This window comes from Lolium perenne, chromosome 6, assembly GCF_019359855.2.
Source record: "Lolium perenne isolate Kyuss_39 chromosome 6, Kyuss_2.0, whole genome shotgun sequence".
NCBI classification, from domain to species: domain Eukaryota; kingdom Viridiplantae; phylum Streptophyta; class Magnoliopsida; order Poales; family Poaceae; genus Lolium; species Lolium perenne.
The window spans coordinates 173,123,855-173,139,702 of NC_067249.2; the positions used below are offsets into that span (position 1 = coordinate 173,123,855).

At 40.0% G+C, this 15,848-nt stretch overlaps 1 pseudogene; it reads right to left on the reverse strand.

Moving 5' to 3' along the window:
• LOC139832561 (uncharacterized) overlaps positions 1-14,947 on the reverse strand; it is a 32,374-nt pseudogene extending 17,427 nt beyond the window's left edge.
• Between the last annotated feature and the right edge of the window lie 901 nt (positions 14,948-15,848).

A 15,848-nucleotide genomic window follows, 5' to 3' on the forward strand; every position in this document is an offset into this window, starting at 1 on the left:
CTTTTGGAGCATTGAATCTTCAGTACTACATGTTTTATTAGTTGACTTGACTAACTAGCGTGCAATAGTAAATATTTGCTCTATACACCTGCAGAAACGAGACCCATAGCCACCGCTTTTCAAAGAATCATCATCAGGAGGATATCATGGTAAAAGGAACTTGACATAAATTATGTTTTATGTACGTTAAAATGAATGAACTATGACGGAGTCGGAATTTGGTCTGAGCCACGGAAAACGAATTTACTTGTCCTTGTGATGCAGTACATGCCGAAAGGATATGTCGACCATGAACTCGGTCACGGTTGCCAGGGTGCCGCCTGGCCCGTCCTTCACCACTCCATAGAATGCTACCACGTTAGGGTAATGAAGCCTTGCTAGAATCTCAGCATCCTGCCAGAAATCTTGTGCCCGAAAAAACAGAATATTTAGAGTATCGTAGCAACCGGTCTCCATTCTGGTGTACTTTCAACTGTGGTACATGAGATCACTTTGATAATACGATTCATGACTTGCAATTTTCACTAATTCTGCAACTACTTTTCATGTCCAGAATCTAATTTCACGTGCAGTGGCGGAGCTACGTGGAGTTTTGGGGGCAATCGGCCCCCCAGCCCATGAATTTTTTTGGATAAAATTTAACCCATTTGTCCCACCAACACCCCCCCCCCCCCACCCCAGCGTTTAATAAGCACATCTGTTCCCCTCCATTTCCCATGGTATACGGTTCCAAAAGTGCCAGAACCTAGCTCCCGGAGCTCCTCCAGATCTTCATTCTTGATTATCTGTTCAAATATTTTCTTTAACTTCAAAAATCCCGGTTGAGACATTGTATAAAATGAGCATTGTTGGAAAATTTGATACATCCAAATCTAGATAACAAAGTTGAGATATCAATTTCTGGATGGGGGAAAATTCAGCACGTACAGTAGTCCAGTAGCAACAAAGAAAAACCAGTGGAAAAATAAATTTACATCAAAAAGGCATGATCATTGTTTGGCTAGAGAACTATAAACATAGAACTATTGCTTACCTGCTTCTCCCACATTATAACTTTCTCTAATAAAATTCCTAAGAGACCAATATCTACATGTTAGCTATATATTGGATTAAGTGCACATTTTCCCCCCTTTTTTGCAAATCCCAGTTTGCAAATGCTGCACATGTTAGCTTTTTTTAGGATATTGGTCAATCCAACCTGCAAATTATTCAAACATCATTGTGATTGTATTTTTTTTGATATGGGAGCATATGCCCCGGCCTCTGCATCAGCTGATGCACACAGCAATTTCATTGAAAATAAAACCACAGAGTGTATAGTAGCAATACAAAACACTCAGCCATCTGCTAAAGTAGAAACATGAATCAACCATCGGAATAGGAGGCAACAAACTAGGCTAGCCATACTCTATCCTGACAACGTGCCACCGTCCAGTATCCCGGAAATAAAAGTCCTATGCAACCATCAGCAGCCGGTTGCAACCAATATCCATATCCTTGCGCATGGCCTCCGGAAGCAAAACAGCCCAAAGCCGAATCCAGTGAACCGCCCAGAGGATAACCTGCAAAAATTAGTACCCTTATGATTGTTAAAAATAATATCATTCCGAGTTCTCCAAATAGACCAACAAACAACAGAAATGCCTATTCGATTTTTTATCTTGTCTAACTTTGGAACTCCATTTAACCAGTTCCCAAACATGTTAGATATATTAGCAGGAGGCGGAATATTGTACGCAAAATAAATCATCCTCCACACCGATTTTATAACAGGGCAAGCAAGGAATAGATGATGAACTGTCTCGTTAGCATCACATAGACAACACTTTTGAGAACCTGTCCATCTACGTCTTGCCAAATTATCCTTAGTAAGTAAAACCTTGTTATTAAAAAACCACATAATTTTTTTAATTTTTAGTGGGATTTTGAGCTTCCAAAGGTACTTTCGGAGATATCTAGTATGACCATTCATATAATCAAGGTACATAGATTTAACAGTGAATAAACCAGAGTCTGTAAGCTTCTAAACAAATTTATCTTGTTCCGTAGTAAGATTCACATTCATAAGCTTGTGACACATATTAAGCCACTCATTATATTTATGCTCATTGAGCCCTCTTCTAAATGTAATATTAATTGGCGTTTGCGCTAAAACAGTTGACACCAAGACATTTTTATGGCGAACTATATTAAAAAGGAACGGAAATTGTGCTGCTAGAGGCATATCACCTAACCAAACATCTTCCCAAAAACGCACAGATGATCCATCGCCCACCTTGAACACACCTATACTAAAAAAATCCTGTTTGACCTTCAAAATACCTTTCCAAAAAGGAGAGTCTGTCGGCCTAGCCTCAGCCTCAGCAATTGAATGGAGATATTTGTTATGTAAAAGCTGCTGCCACATACCCTCCTGAGAAAGGAGTTTAAACAACCATTTGCTAAGGAGACACTTGTTTTTTAGCTCTAACACTTCAATTCCAAGACCGCCTTGATCTTTCGGTCTACATATAATGCTCCAGTTAGATAATCTATATTTGCGTTTGTTCTCATCCGATTGCCAAAAAAAAGTTTGATCTATAATAATCAAGTCTTTTCCTAACACCCACTGGGATTTCCAAGAAAGAAAGCATAAAGTTTGGCAAACTGGTCAGAACTGAATTAATAAGAACTAGTCGATCCCCATAAGAAAGCAATTTACCTCGCCAACATCCAAACTTTGAGTCAAATTGATTTTTTATTGGATTCCATTCTGCATTCCTAAGCTGACGATAATGAATAGGTATACTAAGATATTTAAATGGTAACGACCCAGACTCACATCCCAGTATTTGTCTATATTGATGTTGAATGTCTTTTGCATTACCAAAACAGAAAATTTCACTTTTACGGAAGTTAATTTTTAGCCCCGATAGTTGCTCGAAAATGCAAAGAATCAACTTCATATTAACTGCTCTTGCCACATCATGCTCCATAAATAAATTCGTGTCATCTGCATATTGTAAGATAGAAATACTCCCATCCACCAAATGGGGTAACAAACTCCCTATCTGACCCCACTTCTTTTGCCCTCGCAATTAAAATAGCTAACATATCAGCTACCACATTAAAAACAATTGGTGACAAAGGATCACCTTGCCGCATGCCCTTCTTAGTTTGGAAATTGTGACCTACATCATCATTAACCCGAATTCCCACACTACCCCCTTGAACAATTTTTTTTAATTCGATCACACCAAACTGCATCAAATCCTTTCATGCGTAATACTTGTTGAAGGAAATGCCATTTAACTTTATCATATGCTTTCTCGAAATCGATTTTAAAAAGAACACCATCTAATTTTCTCCTATGCAACTCATGAATGGACTCATGAAGTAAAACCACTCCCTCTAAAATATGTCTCCCAGGCATAAAAGCGATCTGAGTAGGTCTGATCACTTTATGAACTACATCAGAAATACGAATCTTTGCAAATTTAGTAAAAAAATGAAACTAACATTAAGAAGACAAATAGGTCTATATTGCTGAATTTGAGTTGCATTTTCTTTCTTTGGGAGTAAAGTAATCACACCAAAATTTAGTTTAAACAGAGGTAGTTCACCGCGCTGAGAACAATCAAACAGGGCCATTAAATCATGCTTAATTGTATCCCAGAATATTTGATAAAATTCCGTAGGAAATCCATCAGGCCCAGGCGATTTATTACTCTCCATTTGCTTAATTGCCTCATGAACCTCCTCAACAGAGTAACCAGCAATCAGTATGTTATTCTCTTCAGGAGACAATTGAGGAATATCATTAGTCCTATCCTCCATCATGGATACCGTACTAGCTTCAGGCTCGCCAAATATTTTTTTATAATACTCAGTAATATATACCTTAAGGTTTTCATCGCCTACAATAGTAACTTCATCCTGCTCAAGCTGAAATATCTTCTTTTTCCTATGTTTCACATTAGCAATAAGATAAAAATATTTAGTATTACTACCTCCTTCTTGAATGAATTTAACCTTAGCCCTCTGAGATCATTTTATCTCTTCGTCACGTCTAAGTTTAGATAATTTTTCATTAGCCAATTTCAAATCATCCCTCTCGATTTGAGTAAGAGGACAAGTTTCAGTTTTAATATCAAGCCAATCAATAATGTTAAGAAGTCGCTCTTTCTCCCTTTTATACTTGCCACTTAAGTTCTTAGCCCAGCCCCTTAAAAATCGTCTAAGATGCCTTATTTTATTCTGCCATGTTTGAATAGGTGTAGTCCCAACTGGACCTGCAGCCCATTCAGCTGCCACCATTTCATGGAAACCATCATGCTCTAACCACGAAAGATCAAAATAAAATCTAGACTTGTTTCCCAAGTGAGCTGAATTACCAGAATCAATAAGAAGAGGGGTGTGATCAGACCCCGACCGAGAGAGCTCTCTTACCACAACCAAAGGAAATTTAAGCTCCCACTCAACACTAGCCAGTACACGATCTAGTTTTTCAAACGTCGGATTTTCCCTCCGGCTTGCCCACGTAAAATGACGACCCGAAAGAGCAATCTCTCTAAGGTTAAGGCTCTCAATAATCGCATTAAAAATGAAAGGCCAACGAGGGTTAAAATTATTATTACTTTTCTCCTCTGGCTTGCGTAAAATATTAAAATCGCCAGCCACAACAAAGGTAACATCTCTGCCTCACATAATTTGACCAACTCCGATAAGAATTCATGTTTAAGTGAATCATGTTCCGCCCCATACACAGGCACCAACACCCACTCAAATACATTACTTTTAGATTTAATTGATAATTTAACACAGAAATCACCAATTTCCACTTTTTTTACCTTCAATGTATTCGCATTAATCCCCACAAGAATACCACCAGAACGTCCATGCGGAGGTAAACAATACCAATTAAAATCTCTATCCCCAGAAAGGTCACGGAGAAAGGGGACAGTAAAATTAGATCTCCCATTTTCAAGTAAAGCCACAAAATCCAGTCGATACTCCCGAATAGACTCCTTAACAAAAAGGTGTTTACCCGGGTCACGAAAACCCTCACTATTCCAAGTGATACCTCTCAACCCCTCCATCTAAGACCGAGATTGTTTTACTCTAAGGCGATTGCTTCTACGGACCTTAGATTTATCATAAGATTTCTTCTTTTTAATTCTTTTTGTCTTACTGACATGGGGAGTGTTAACCATAATTTCCTCATCCATAATGTCCTCGATATCCTCCAAATCTTCGGATAAATGAGATGCACGAGACACAACTAAACATTTTCCAGTTCCCCCCTCCTTATCCAAAGCATTATCGTTTTTTTAAAGCATGGTTAACGTCCTATGAACTTCATTATCTTTAATAAGACGTGCGGAGTTAATTCTCTCAACAGATGAAGAACCCAAATAAACACCCAAAATACTTGCATTATGAATAATCTGAGAATCAGAAAACGCCAAAATGGAAGACCGGGATTGGCTCGTACCTTGAGCTAAACAATCATCTTTCTTTTGAGCCACATTCATAGCCCGCTCCAACTGAGTAGCATCCGCATTATGCTGAGCACGAAGTCGTCCACTCGACCGCACACCCGTAGAATCATCAAATTTAATTCCTCCAACATAAATAACATCTTCCCGAGAACGACCCAAAAAAACCGGAGTAGAATATCCCAGTGATGACGAACCATTAGTCAACGTAATATTCTCCTGAGGTACGAAAGATAAGCGATCATCAGTATCGGAAACAACATTAGATAAACATTGTGGAGGCACAAAATCACTAACCGAACCCATATTCATGAAAGACTGATTTGTAACATTATAATCAGCCGAGCTCGAAGGAACCTTCGAAACTGAATGGGCGATCGAGTGGGCAGTCAGAGGCCCAGTCGCGACTGGTGTCGGCCCTACGGACGAGGGCGTGCATACGCCATGCAGAGGCACGTCGGCGATCGACGTCGGCATAGAAGACGGCGAAGCGCATGCGCTATGCAAGGTTTCCGGCGCCGTCATGATCGCCGTCGGCTCAACCCGTGACGTGCATGCGCCATGCACAGCCATATCCCCGATCGATGTGGTGACAACACCCGACGGAGCCTCTGATGCGTCCCAAACGCATCTATAATTTATTATGTTCCATGCTACTTTTATGATGATACTCACATGTTTTATATACATTATATGTCATTTTTATGCGTTTTCCGGCACTAACCTATTGACAAGATGCCGAAGCGCCAGTTGCTGTTTTCTGCTGTTTTTGGTTTCAGAAATCCTAGTAAAGAAATTTTCTCGGAATTGGAAGAAATTAATTCCCAGAGTCTTATTTTTCCACGGAGCTTCGAGAAGACCGAAGCCGAGACGAAGTGGAGCCACGAGGCGGCCACCCCATAGGCCGGCGCGGCCCAGGGGAGGCCCACGCCGCCCTATGGTGTGGGCCCCTCGTGACTCCGAAAACCCTAAACTTTGCGCCTACTTCAAGCTCCCGTCGCGAAAGTTCCAGTACCGAGAGCCACGATACGCGAAAACTTCCAGAGACGCCGCCGTCGCCAATCCCATCTCGGGGGATTTAGGAGATCACCTCCGGCACCCTGCCGGACAGGGGATTCATCTCCCGGAGGGCTCTTCATCGCCATGATCGCCTCCGGATCGATGTGTGAGTAGTCCAGCCCTGGACTATGGGTCCATAGCAGTAGCTAGATGGTTGTCTTCTCCTCATGTGCTATCATTGTTTGGTCTTGTGAGCTGCCTATCATGATCAAGATCATTTATCTGTAATGCTACATGTTGCGTTTGTTGGGATCCGATGAATATGGAGTATATGTTATTTTGATTATCAATCTATATGTGTTGTTTATGATCTTGCATGCTCTCCGTTGCTAGTAGAGGCTCTGGCCAAGTCGATGATTGTGACTCCAAGAGGGAGTATTTATGCTAGATAGTAGGTTCATGCCTCCATTAAATCTGGGACAGTGATAGAAGGTTCTAAGGTTGTGGATGTGCTGTTGCTACTAGGGATAAAACATCGATGCTTTGTCTTAGGATATTTGTGTTGATTACATTACGCACCATACTTAATGCAATTGTCTGTTGTTTGCAACTTAATACTGGAGGGGGTGCGGACGCTAACCCGAAGGTGGACTTTTTAGGCATAGATGCATGCTGGATGGCGGTCTATGTACTTTGTCGTAATGCCCGATTGAATTTCACTGTATTCATCATGATATGTATGTGCATTATTATGCCTATCTTATATTTGTCAATTGCCCAACTGTAATTTGTTCACCCAACATGCTATATCTTATTGGAGAGACACCACTAGTGAACTGTGGACCCCGGTCCATTCTTTACATCTGAATACAATCAACTGCAAGCACTGTTCTTTACTGTTTTTCGAAAAGAAACATCATTTTCCACATCATACGTTTAATCCTTTGTTACAGCAAGCCAGTGAGATTGACAACCTCACTGTTGAGTTGGGGCAAAGTATTTGGATTCTGTTGTGTAGGTTCCACGTTGGCGCCGGAATCCCTGGTGTTGCGCCGCACTACACTCCGTCACCAACGACCTTCACGTGTTCCTTGACTCCTACTGGTTCGATAACCTTGGTTTCTTACTGAGGGAAAACTAGCCGCTACGCTCATCATACCTTCCTAGCTCTTGGGGTTTCCCAACACCGCTACTTCACGCCAACAACAAGCATAGTTTTCAGGCGCAGTTGAGCGGGCATCAAGCTATATTACTGGCGCCGTTGCCTGGGAGATCAAGACACGCTGCAAGGGGAGTCTCCCACTTCCAATCTCTTTACTTTGTTTTTGTCTTGCTTTATTTTATTTACTGCTTTGTTTGCTTTCTTATATCAAAATACAAAAAAAATAGTTACTTGCATTTACTCTATTTACTATCTTGTTTGTGTTCTCTATATCAAAATACAAAAAAAATTAGTTACTTGCATTTATTTTATCTAGTTTGCTTTATTTACTATCGCTAAAATGGGTACTCCAGAAAATACTAAGTTGTGTGATTTCACTAGCACAAATAATAGTGATTTCTTATGCACACCTATTGCTCCACCTGCTACTACCGCATAATTCTTTGAAATAAAACCTGCTTTACTAAATATTGTTATGAGAGAGCAATTTTCTGGTGTTAGTTCCGATGATGCTGCTGCCCATCTTAATAATTTTGTTGAACTTTGTGAAATGAAAAAATATAAGGATGTAGATGGTGACATTATAAAATTAAAATTGTTTCCTTTCTCCTTAAGAGGAAGAGCTAAAGATTGGTTGCTATCTTTGCCTAAGAATAGTATTGATTCATGGACTAAATGCAAGGATGCTTTCATTGGTAGATATTATCCTCCTGCTAAAATTATATCTTTGAGAAGTAGCATAATGAATTTTAAGCAATTGGATAATGAGCATGTTGCTCAAGCATGGGAAAGAATGAAATCTTTGGTTAAAAATTGCCCTACCCATGGACTGACTACTTGGATGATCATCCAAACCTTTTATGCAGGGTTAAATTTTTCTTCACGGAACCTATTGGATTCAGCTGCTGGAGGCGCTTTTATGTCCATCATTCTAGGCGCCGCAACAAAGCTCCTTGATGATATGATGATTAATTACTCTGAATGGCACACGGAAAGAGCTCCACAAGGTAAGAAGGTAAATTCTGTCGAAGAAACCTCCTCCTTGAGTGATAAGATTGATGCTATTATGTCTATGCTTGTGAATGGTAGGTCTAATGTTGATCCTAATAATGTTCTATTAGCTTCATTGGTTGCTCAAGAAGAACATGTTGATGTGAACTTCATTAAAAATAATAATTTCAACAAAAATAGGCCATATCCTGCTAGTGGTAATGGTTATGGTAATTCTTATGGGAATTCCTACAACAATAATAGGAGTGTACCCTCTGATCTTGAAGCCATGCTTAAAGAATTTTTTAGTACACAAACTGCTTTTAACAAATCTATTGAAGAAAAGCTTGGTAAAATTGATATTCTTGCTTCTAAGGTTGATAGTCTTGCTGCTGATGTTGATCTTTTGAAACTGAAAGTTATGCCTACTGAAACTAAAGATATTAAGTCATTTGCTACAGCAAACGCCATCCAAGTTCAAATTAATGAAAATATTAGATTGATGGCTGAATTGCATGCTAGGTGGGAAAAAGAAGAAAATGCTAAAGAAGATAATGTAGCTAAAGTTTGGACTATTACCACCACTAGTAATAATAATGCTTCACATGTTGCTACACCTCCTACTATTAATGGTAAAATAATTGGTGTTGGCAATATTTCTACTCCTAATGCAAAGCGTGTAAAACTGCCTGATACTGCTGAAACTGTTGAAACTGCTTGTGATAAAACTGCTGAAATTTTTCAGAATATTGGGGACAATGATCCCATTGCTTTAGATCATAATGGTTTAGATTTTGATGATTGTCACATCTCTGAAGTTATAAAGTTCTTACAACAACTTGCTAGAAGTCCTAATGCTAGTGCTATAAATTTGGCCTTTACAAAGCATATTACAAATGCTCTCATTAAAGCTAGAGAAGATAAATTAAAACTTGAAACTTCTATTCCTAGGAAGTTAGAAGATGGTTGGGAGCCCATCATTAATATCAAGGTCAATGATTTTGATTGTAATGCTTTATGTGATCTTGGTGCAAGTATTTCTGTTATGCCTAAGAAAATATATAATATGCTTGACTTGCCACCATTGAAAAATTGTTATTTGGATGTTAATTTTGTTGATAATTCTACAAAGAAACCTTTGGGGAGGATTGATAATGTTCGCATTATTGTTATTAATAACCTTGTCCCCGTTGATTTTATTGTCTTGGATATTGAATACAACGCATCTTGTCCCATTATTTTGGGAAGACATTTTCTTCGAACCGTCGGTGCTATTATTGATATGAAGGAAGGTAATATTAAATATCAATTTCCTCTCAAGAAAGGTATGGAACACTTCCCTAGAAAGAGAATTAAGTCACCTTATGATTCTATTATTAGAACAAATTATGGAGTTGATGCGCCTCCACTTGAAAATACTTGATTCATACTTTCTGCGCCTAGCTGAAAGGCGTTAAAGAAAATCGCTTATGGGAGACAACCCATTAATTTACTTCTGCACTTTTGTTTTATATTTGAGTTCTGGAAGTTGTTACTACTGTAGCAAACTCTCCTTATCTTTATTTTATCGTATTGTTGTGCCAAGTAAAGTCTTTGATAGTAAATATGATATAGATTTAGGATTACTGCGCAGTAACAGAATTTGTACTGTCACAAAAATGAGATGCCCCATCAGCAGGTAACTCAGAAAAATCTGCCAATTTACGTGCGTGATCCTCATATATGTATGCAACTTTAATTCAATTTGAGCATTTTCATCTGAGCAAGTTAAGTGCCCCGAAAAAATTCGTCTTTACGGACTGTTCTGTTTTGACAGATTCTGCCTTTTTATTTCACATTGCATGTTTTGCTATGTTTGATGGATTTCTTTGCTCCATTAACTTTCAGTAGCTTTGTGCAATGTCCAGAAGTGTTAAGAGTGATTGTGTCACCTCTGAATGTGTGAGTTTTTGATTATGCACTAACCCTCTAATGAGTTTGTTTTGAGTTTGGTGTGGAGGAAGTTTTCAAGGATCAAGAGAGGAGGATGATATATGATCAAGAAGAGTGAAAACTCTAAGCTTGGGGATGCCCCCGTGATTCATCCCCGCATATTTTCAGAAGACTCAAGCATCTAAGCTTGGGGATGCCCAAGGCATTCCCTTCTTCATCGACAGCTTATCAGGTCACCTCTAGTGAAACTATATTTTTATTGCGTCACATCTTATGCGCTTTACTTGGAGCGTCTTTATGTTTTTGTTTTGTTTTGTTTGAATAAAATTGGATCCTAGCATTCATTATATGGGAGTAAGATACGCTCCGCTGTTGCATATGAACACATGTGTTCTTAGCTTTATTCTTTAATGTTCATGGCGAAGGTAAAACTGCTTCGTTTGTTGTTATATGTTGGAAACAGAACATGCTACATGTGGTAATTGGTAAAATGTCTTGAATAATTTGATACTTGGCAATTGTTGTGCTCAAATAGATCATGTTTAAGCTCTTGCATCATGTACTTTGCATCTATTAATGAAGAAATAATGTAGAGCTTGTTGACATTCGGTTTGCATGATTGGTTTCTCTTAAGTCTAGATATTTTCTGGTGCGGGTTTGAACAACAAGGAAGACAGTGTAGACTCTTATAATGCTTGCAATATGTTCTTATGTAAGTTTTGCTGTACCGGTTCTTGCTTGTGTTTGCTTCAAACAACCTTGAGCCTAAACCTTGTACTGAGAGGAAATGCTTCTCATGCATCCAAAATCCTTGAGCCAAAAACTATGCCATTTGTGTCCACCATAACTACCTACTACATGGTATTTTTCTGCCATTCCAAAGTAAATTGCTTGAAGTGCTACCTTAAAAAAAATTCTATTCTTTGTCTTTGCAATATATAGCTCATGGAAAAATAGCGTAAAAACTATTGTGGTTTTGAATACGAACCTTGTGCATCTTCTTTCTTAATAAGTTGCTTGCTGTGCGATAACCATTGAAATACTGGGGAACGCCATCAACCTATCACATCTTGGTTGAATATCATGTGAGTTGCTATGCATGTTCGTCTTGTCTGAAGTAAGGGAGATTTATCATGATCAAATGGTTTGAGTATGCATATTGTTAGAGAAGAACATTGGGCCGCTAACTAAAGCCATGAACCATGGTGGAAGTTTTAGCGCGGACAACAATCCTCAATCTCTTATGAGAATATTATAGCTGTTGCTGAATGCTTATGCATTAAAGAGGAGTCCATTTGTCTGTTGTCTGTGTTGTCCCGGTATGGATGTCTAAGTTGAGAATAATCAAAAGCGATAAATCCAATGCGATCTTTCTCCTTAGACCTTTGTACAGGCGGCATAGAGGTACCCCTTTGTGACACTTTGTTGAAACATATGTTATGCAATGATAATCCATGTAAATCCGAGCTAATTAGGACAAGGTGCGGGCACTATTAGTATTCGATGCATGAGGCTTGCAAGTTATAAGACATTTTTTGCACAACTCATATGATTTATCATTACCGTTGACAAAATTGTTTCTATATTCTCAAAACAAAAGCTCTAGCACAAATATAGCAATCCATGATTCCCTCTGCGAAGGGCCTATCTTTTACTTTTATGTTGAGTCAGTTCACCTATTTCCCTCTATCTTAGAAGCAAACACTTGTGTCAACCGTGTGCATTGATTCCTACATACATTGTGTTGACAATTATCCATGAGATAAACATGTTGAAGTTGAAAGCAATTGCTGAAACTTATATCTTCCTATGTGCTGCTTCAAAACTTTTTACTAAGAATCTATTGCTTCATGAGTTTTCCTATGCAAGTCTTATTGATGCTTGTCTTGAAAGTACTATTTATGAAAAGTCTTTGCTATATGATTCAGTTGTTTAATTCATTGTCTTTACCATTGCTTCGAATCACTTTATTCATTACAAAAGTTTTACAATAGTATTGATCGAGATTATGATAGCATGTCACTTCAGAAATTATTTTGTTATCGTTTACCTACTCGAGGGCGAGTAGGAACTAAGCTTGGGGATGCTTGATGCGTCCCAAACGCATCTATAATTTCTTATGTTCCATGCTACTTTTATGATGATACTCACATGTTTTATATACATTATATGTCATTTTTATGCGTTTTCCGGCACTAACCTATTGACAAGATGCCGAAGCGCCAGTTGTTGTTTTCTGCTATTTTTGGTTTCAGAAATCCTAGTAAAGAAATATTCTCGGAATTGGACGAAATTAATTCCCAGAGTCTTATTTTTCCACGGAGCTTCCAGAAGACCGAAGCCGAGACGAAGTGGAGCCACGAGGCGGCCACCCCATAGGCCGGCGCGGCCCGGGGGGCCCGCGCCGCCCTATGGTGTGGGCCCCTCGTGACTCCGAAAACCCTAAACTTTGCGCCTACTTAAATCTCCCGTCGCGAAAGTTCCAGTACCGAGAGCCACGATACGCAAAAACTTCCAGAGACGCCGCCGTCGCCAATCCCATCTCGGGGGATTCAGGAGATCACCTCCGGCACCCTGCCGGAGAGGGGATTCATCTCCCGGAGGGCTCTTCATCGCCATGATCGCCTCCGGATCGATGTGTGAGTAGTCCACCCCTGGACTATGGGTCCATAGCAGTAGCTAGATGGTTGTCTTCTCCTCATGTGCTATCATTGTTTGGTCTTGTGAGCTGCCTATCATGATCAAGATCATTTATCTGTAATGCTACATGTTGCGTTTGTTGGGATCCGATGAATATGGAGTATATTTTATTTTGATTATCAATCTATATGTGTTGTTTATGATCTTGCATGCTCTCCGTTGCTAGTAGAGGCTCTGGCCAAGTCGATGCTTGTGACTCCAAGAGGGAGTATTTATGCTAGATAGTATGTTCATGCCTCCATTAAATCAGGGACAGTGATAGAAGGTTCTAAGGTTGTGGATGTACTGTTGCTACTAGGGATAAAACATTGATGCTTTGTCTAAGGATATTTGTGTTGATTACATTACGCACCATACTTAATGCAATTTTTTGTTGTTTGCAACTTAATACTGGAGGGGGTGTGGACGCTAACCCGAAGGTGAACTTTTTAGGCATAGATGCATGCTGGATGGCGGTCTATGTACTTTGTCGTAATGCCCGATTGAATTTCACTATATTCATCATGATATGTATGTGCATTATTATGCCTATCTTATATTTGTCAATTGCCCAACTGTAATTTGTTCACCCAACATGCTATATCTTATTGGAGAGACACCACTAGTGAACTGTGGACCCCGGTCCATTCTTTACATCTGAATACAATCAACTGCAAGCACTGTTCTTTACTGTTTTTCGCAAACAAACATCATTTTCCACATCATAAATTTAATCCTTTGTTACAGCAAGCCACTGAGATTGACAACCTCACTGTTGAATTGGGGCAAAGTATTTGGATTGTGTTGTGCAGGTTCCACGTTGGCGCCGGAATCCCTGGTGTTGCGCCGCACTACACTCCGTCACCAACGACCTTCACGTGTTCCTTAACTCCTACTGGATCGATAACCTTGGTTTCTTACTGAGGGAAAACTAGCCGCTACGCTCATCATACCTTCCTATTGGGGTTTCCCAACACTGCTACTTCACGCCAACAACAAGCATAGTTTTCAGGCGCAGTTGAGCGGGCATCAGCCTCCTCGGTAGACAAACTCCGAGAAGCCAAATTCCACCCGGCGACTTTTCAGCAATTCTATTATAAAAAATACCATCAACATTCTCATCATCATTATAAGAAACAACTTTAAAAACGGAACTTAAGCATTTAGGAGTAACATAAGTAGATGAATCCAACAGCACTTTATCATACCTCAGTGCGGATAGAGCAACAAGAGGAACCTCTAAAGGTGAAATGGGCCTCTCCACCGAGCCAAATTTGATATCACATAATGAAAGAGACTTCCCTTCAACATGCGCAGGTGATGATCCATTAGAGTCATCATTATTAGTCTCATCATTCTTTTTACGCTTCACCTCTCTATCTGACTCCTTCGCCCCATCAATATTACCATCCCCATCCTCATCCATATTATCACCATTTTTAGGCAAATTAATAACATAACCATGCACAACCGGAGGATGTGGATATCCTTCCACCTCAAATCTGAGCCTAAAGAAGTCATTACGAATCTTCATATCTAGACTGGCAGGAATAATGGTAGGATCCAGGCAAGTAATCAAAATCCTCAGAACATTATTGGTTCTAGTAAATACCATATCAATATCCTCGGTCTTACCAAATAAGTCCCCAAAAGCCCAAAGCGTGAGGAAGTCATCCAGTGCAAATGGTGGAAGATCATACACATGCATCCACACATCCTCTGCCGTCCAAACAGGCTCAACATCCTTCCACCAAAAGTCAAAACACAAAGAGATCTGCGAGTGAGGAACATGGAAACTCCCAAACCTATCGACACGCACTAAATCAATCCTGCTTGGGAAATTAGCTCTGAACACATTCTCCTCCATCTGCTGCACCTCCCACTGATATTGCTCATCAGGCACCAAGTACTGGAGTTGTGCAATGATTTCTGGTATCGTCATTATGTCACCAGTCACTGCAACCCTGCCAAGTCTAGTATTCTCAACCCTCGGCCTAACATCACCAGACAGTGGCAGCTCCCAAAAAGTGAGATCAGCATGAGCCACCCCATACACTTGCAATCTAGGCCTAGGATCCCTCAGAATGGGACAACCCCTTGACGCATGATCTGCACTTTGACAACATTCGCAAAGAATAGCATCACATTCATTAAGACAATGACCCGATTTGTGACACCTAAAACAGTTAGGCGCCTTTTTCTTAGTGGCACCCACAGCTGCATCCGAGATCACAACACCACCTTCACCCCCAGAAGTGTCCAGAAACGCCTCCGGAGTAGAAGTATTATTAGGGCCCGCACGAACAGTATCAATGTCCATTTGGTTAACCGAAGGAACAACTTTTGGCACATAAGTCTATCTCACGGAAGCAAAACCAGTCCTCCGTGGAGGCACCGCCGCCGAAACAAGATCCACCGTTGGCACAACAGTGGACATGACAGGCTGAACAATATTGTTTACCGACGACAGTTGCCTTGCAAAAGCCTCAGCAGCTTCTTTCACCATCTGCCGCTGAGCATCATCCAGTCCACGCAAATCCGGACCATCAGTCAAACCAGAACCAAAATCTCTACTATTGAAAGAACTTGAGTTGTATGGACGTCTCGGA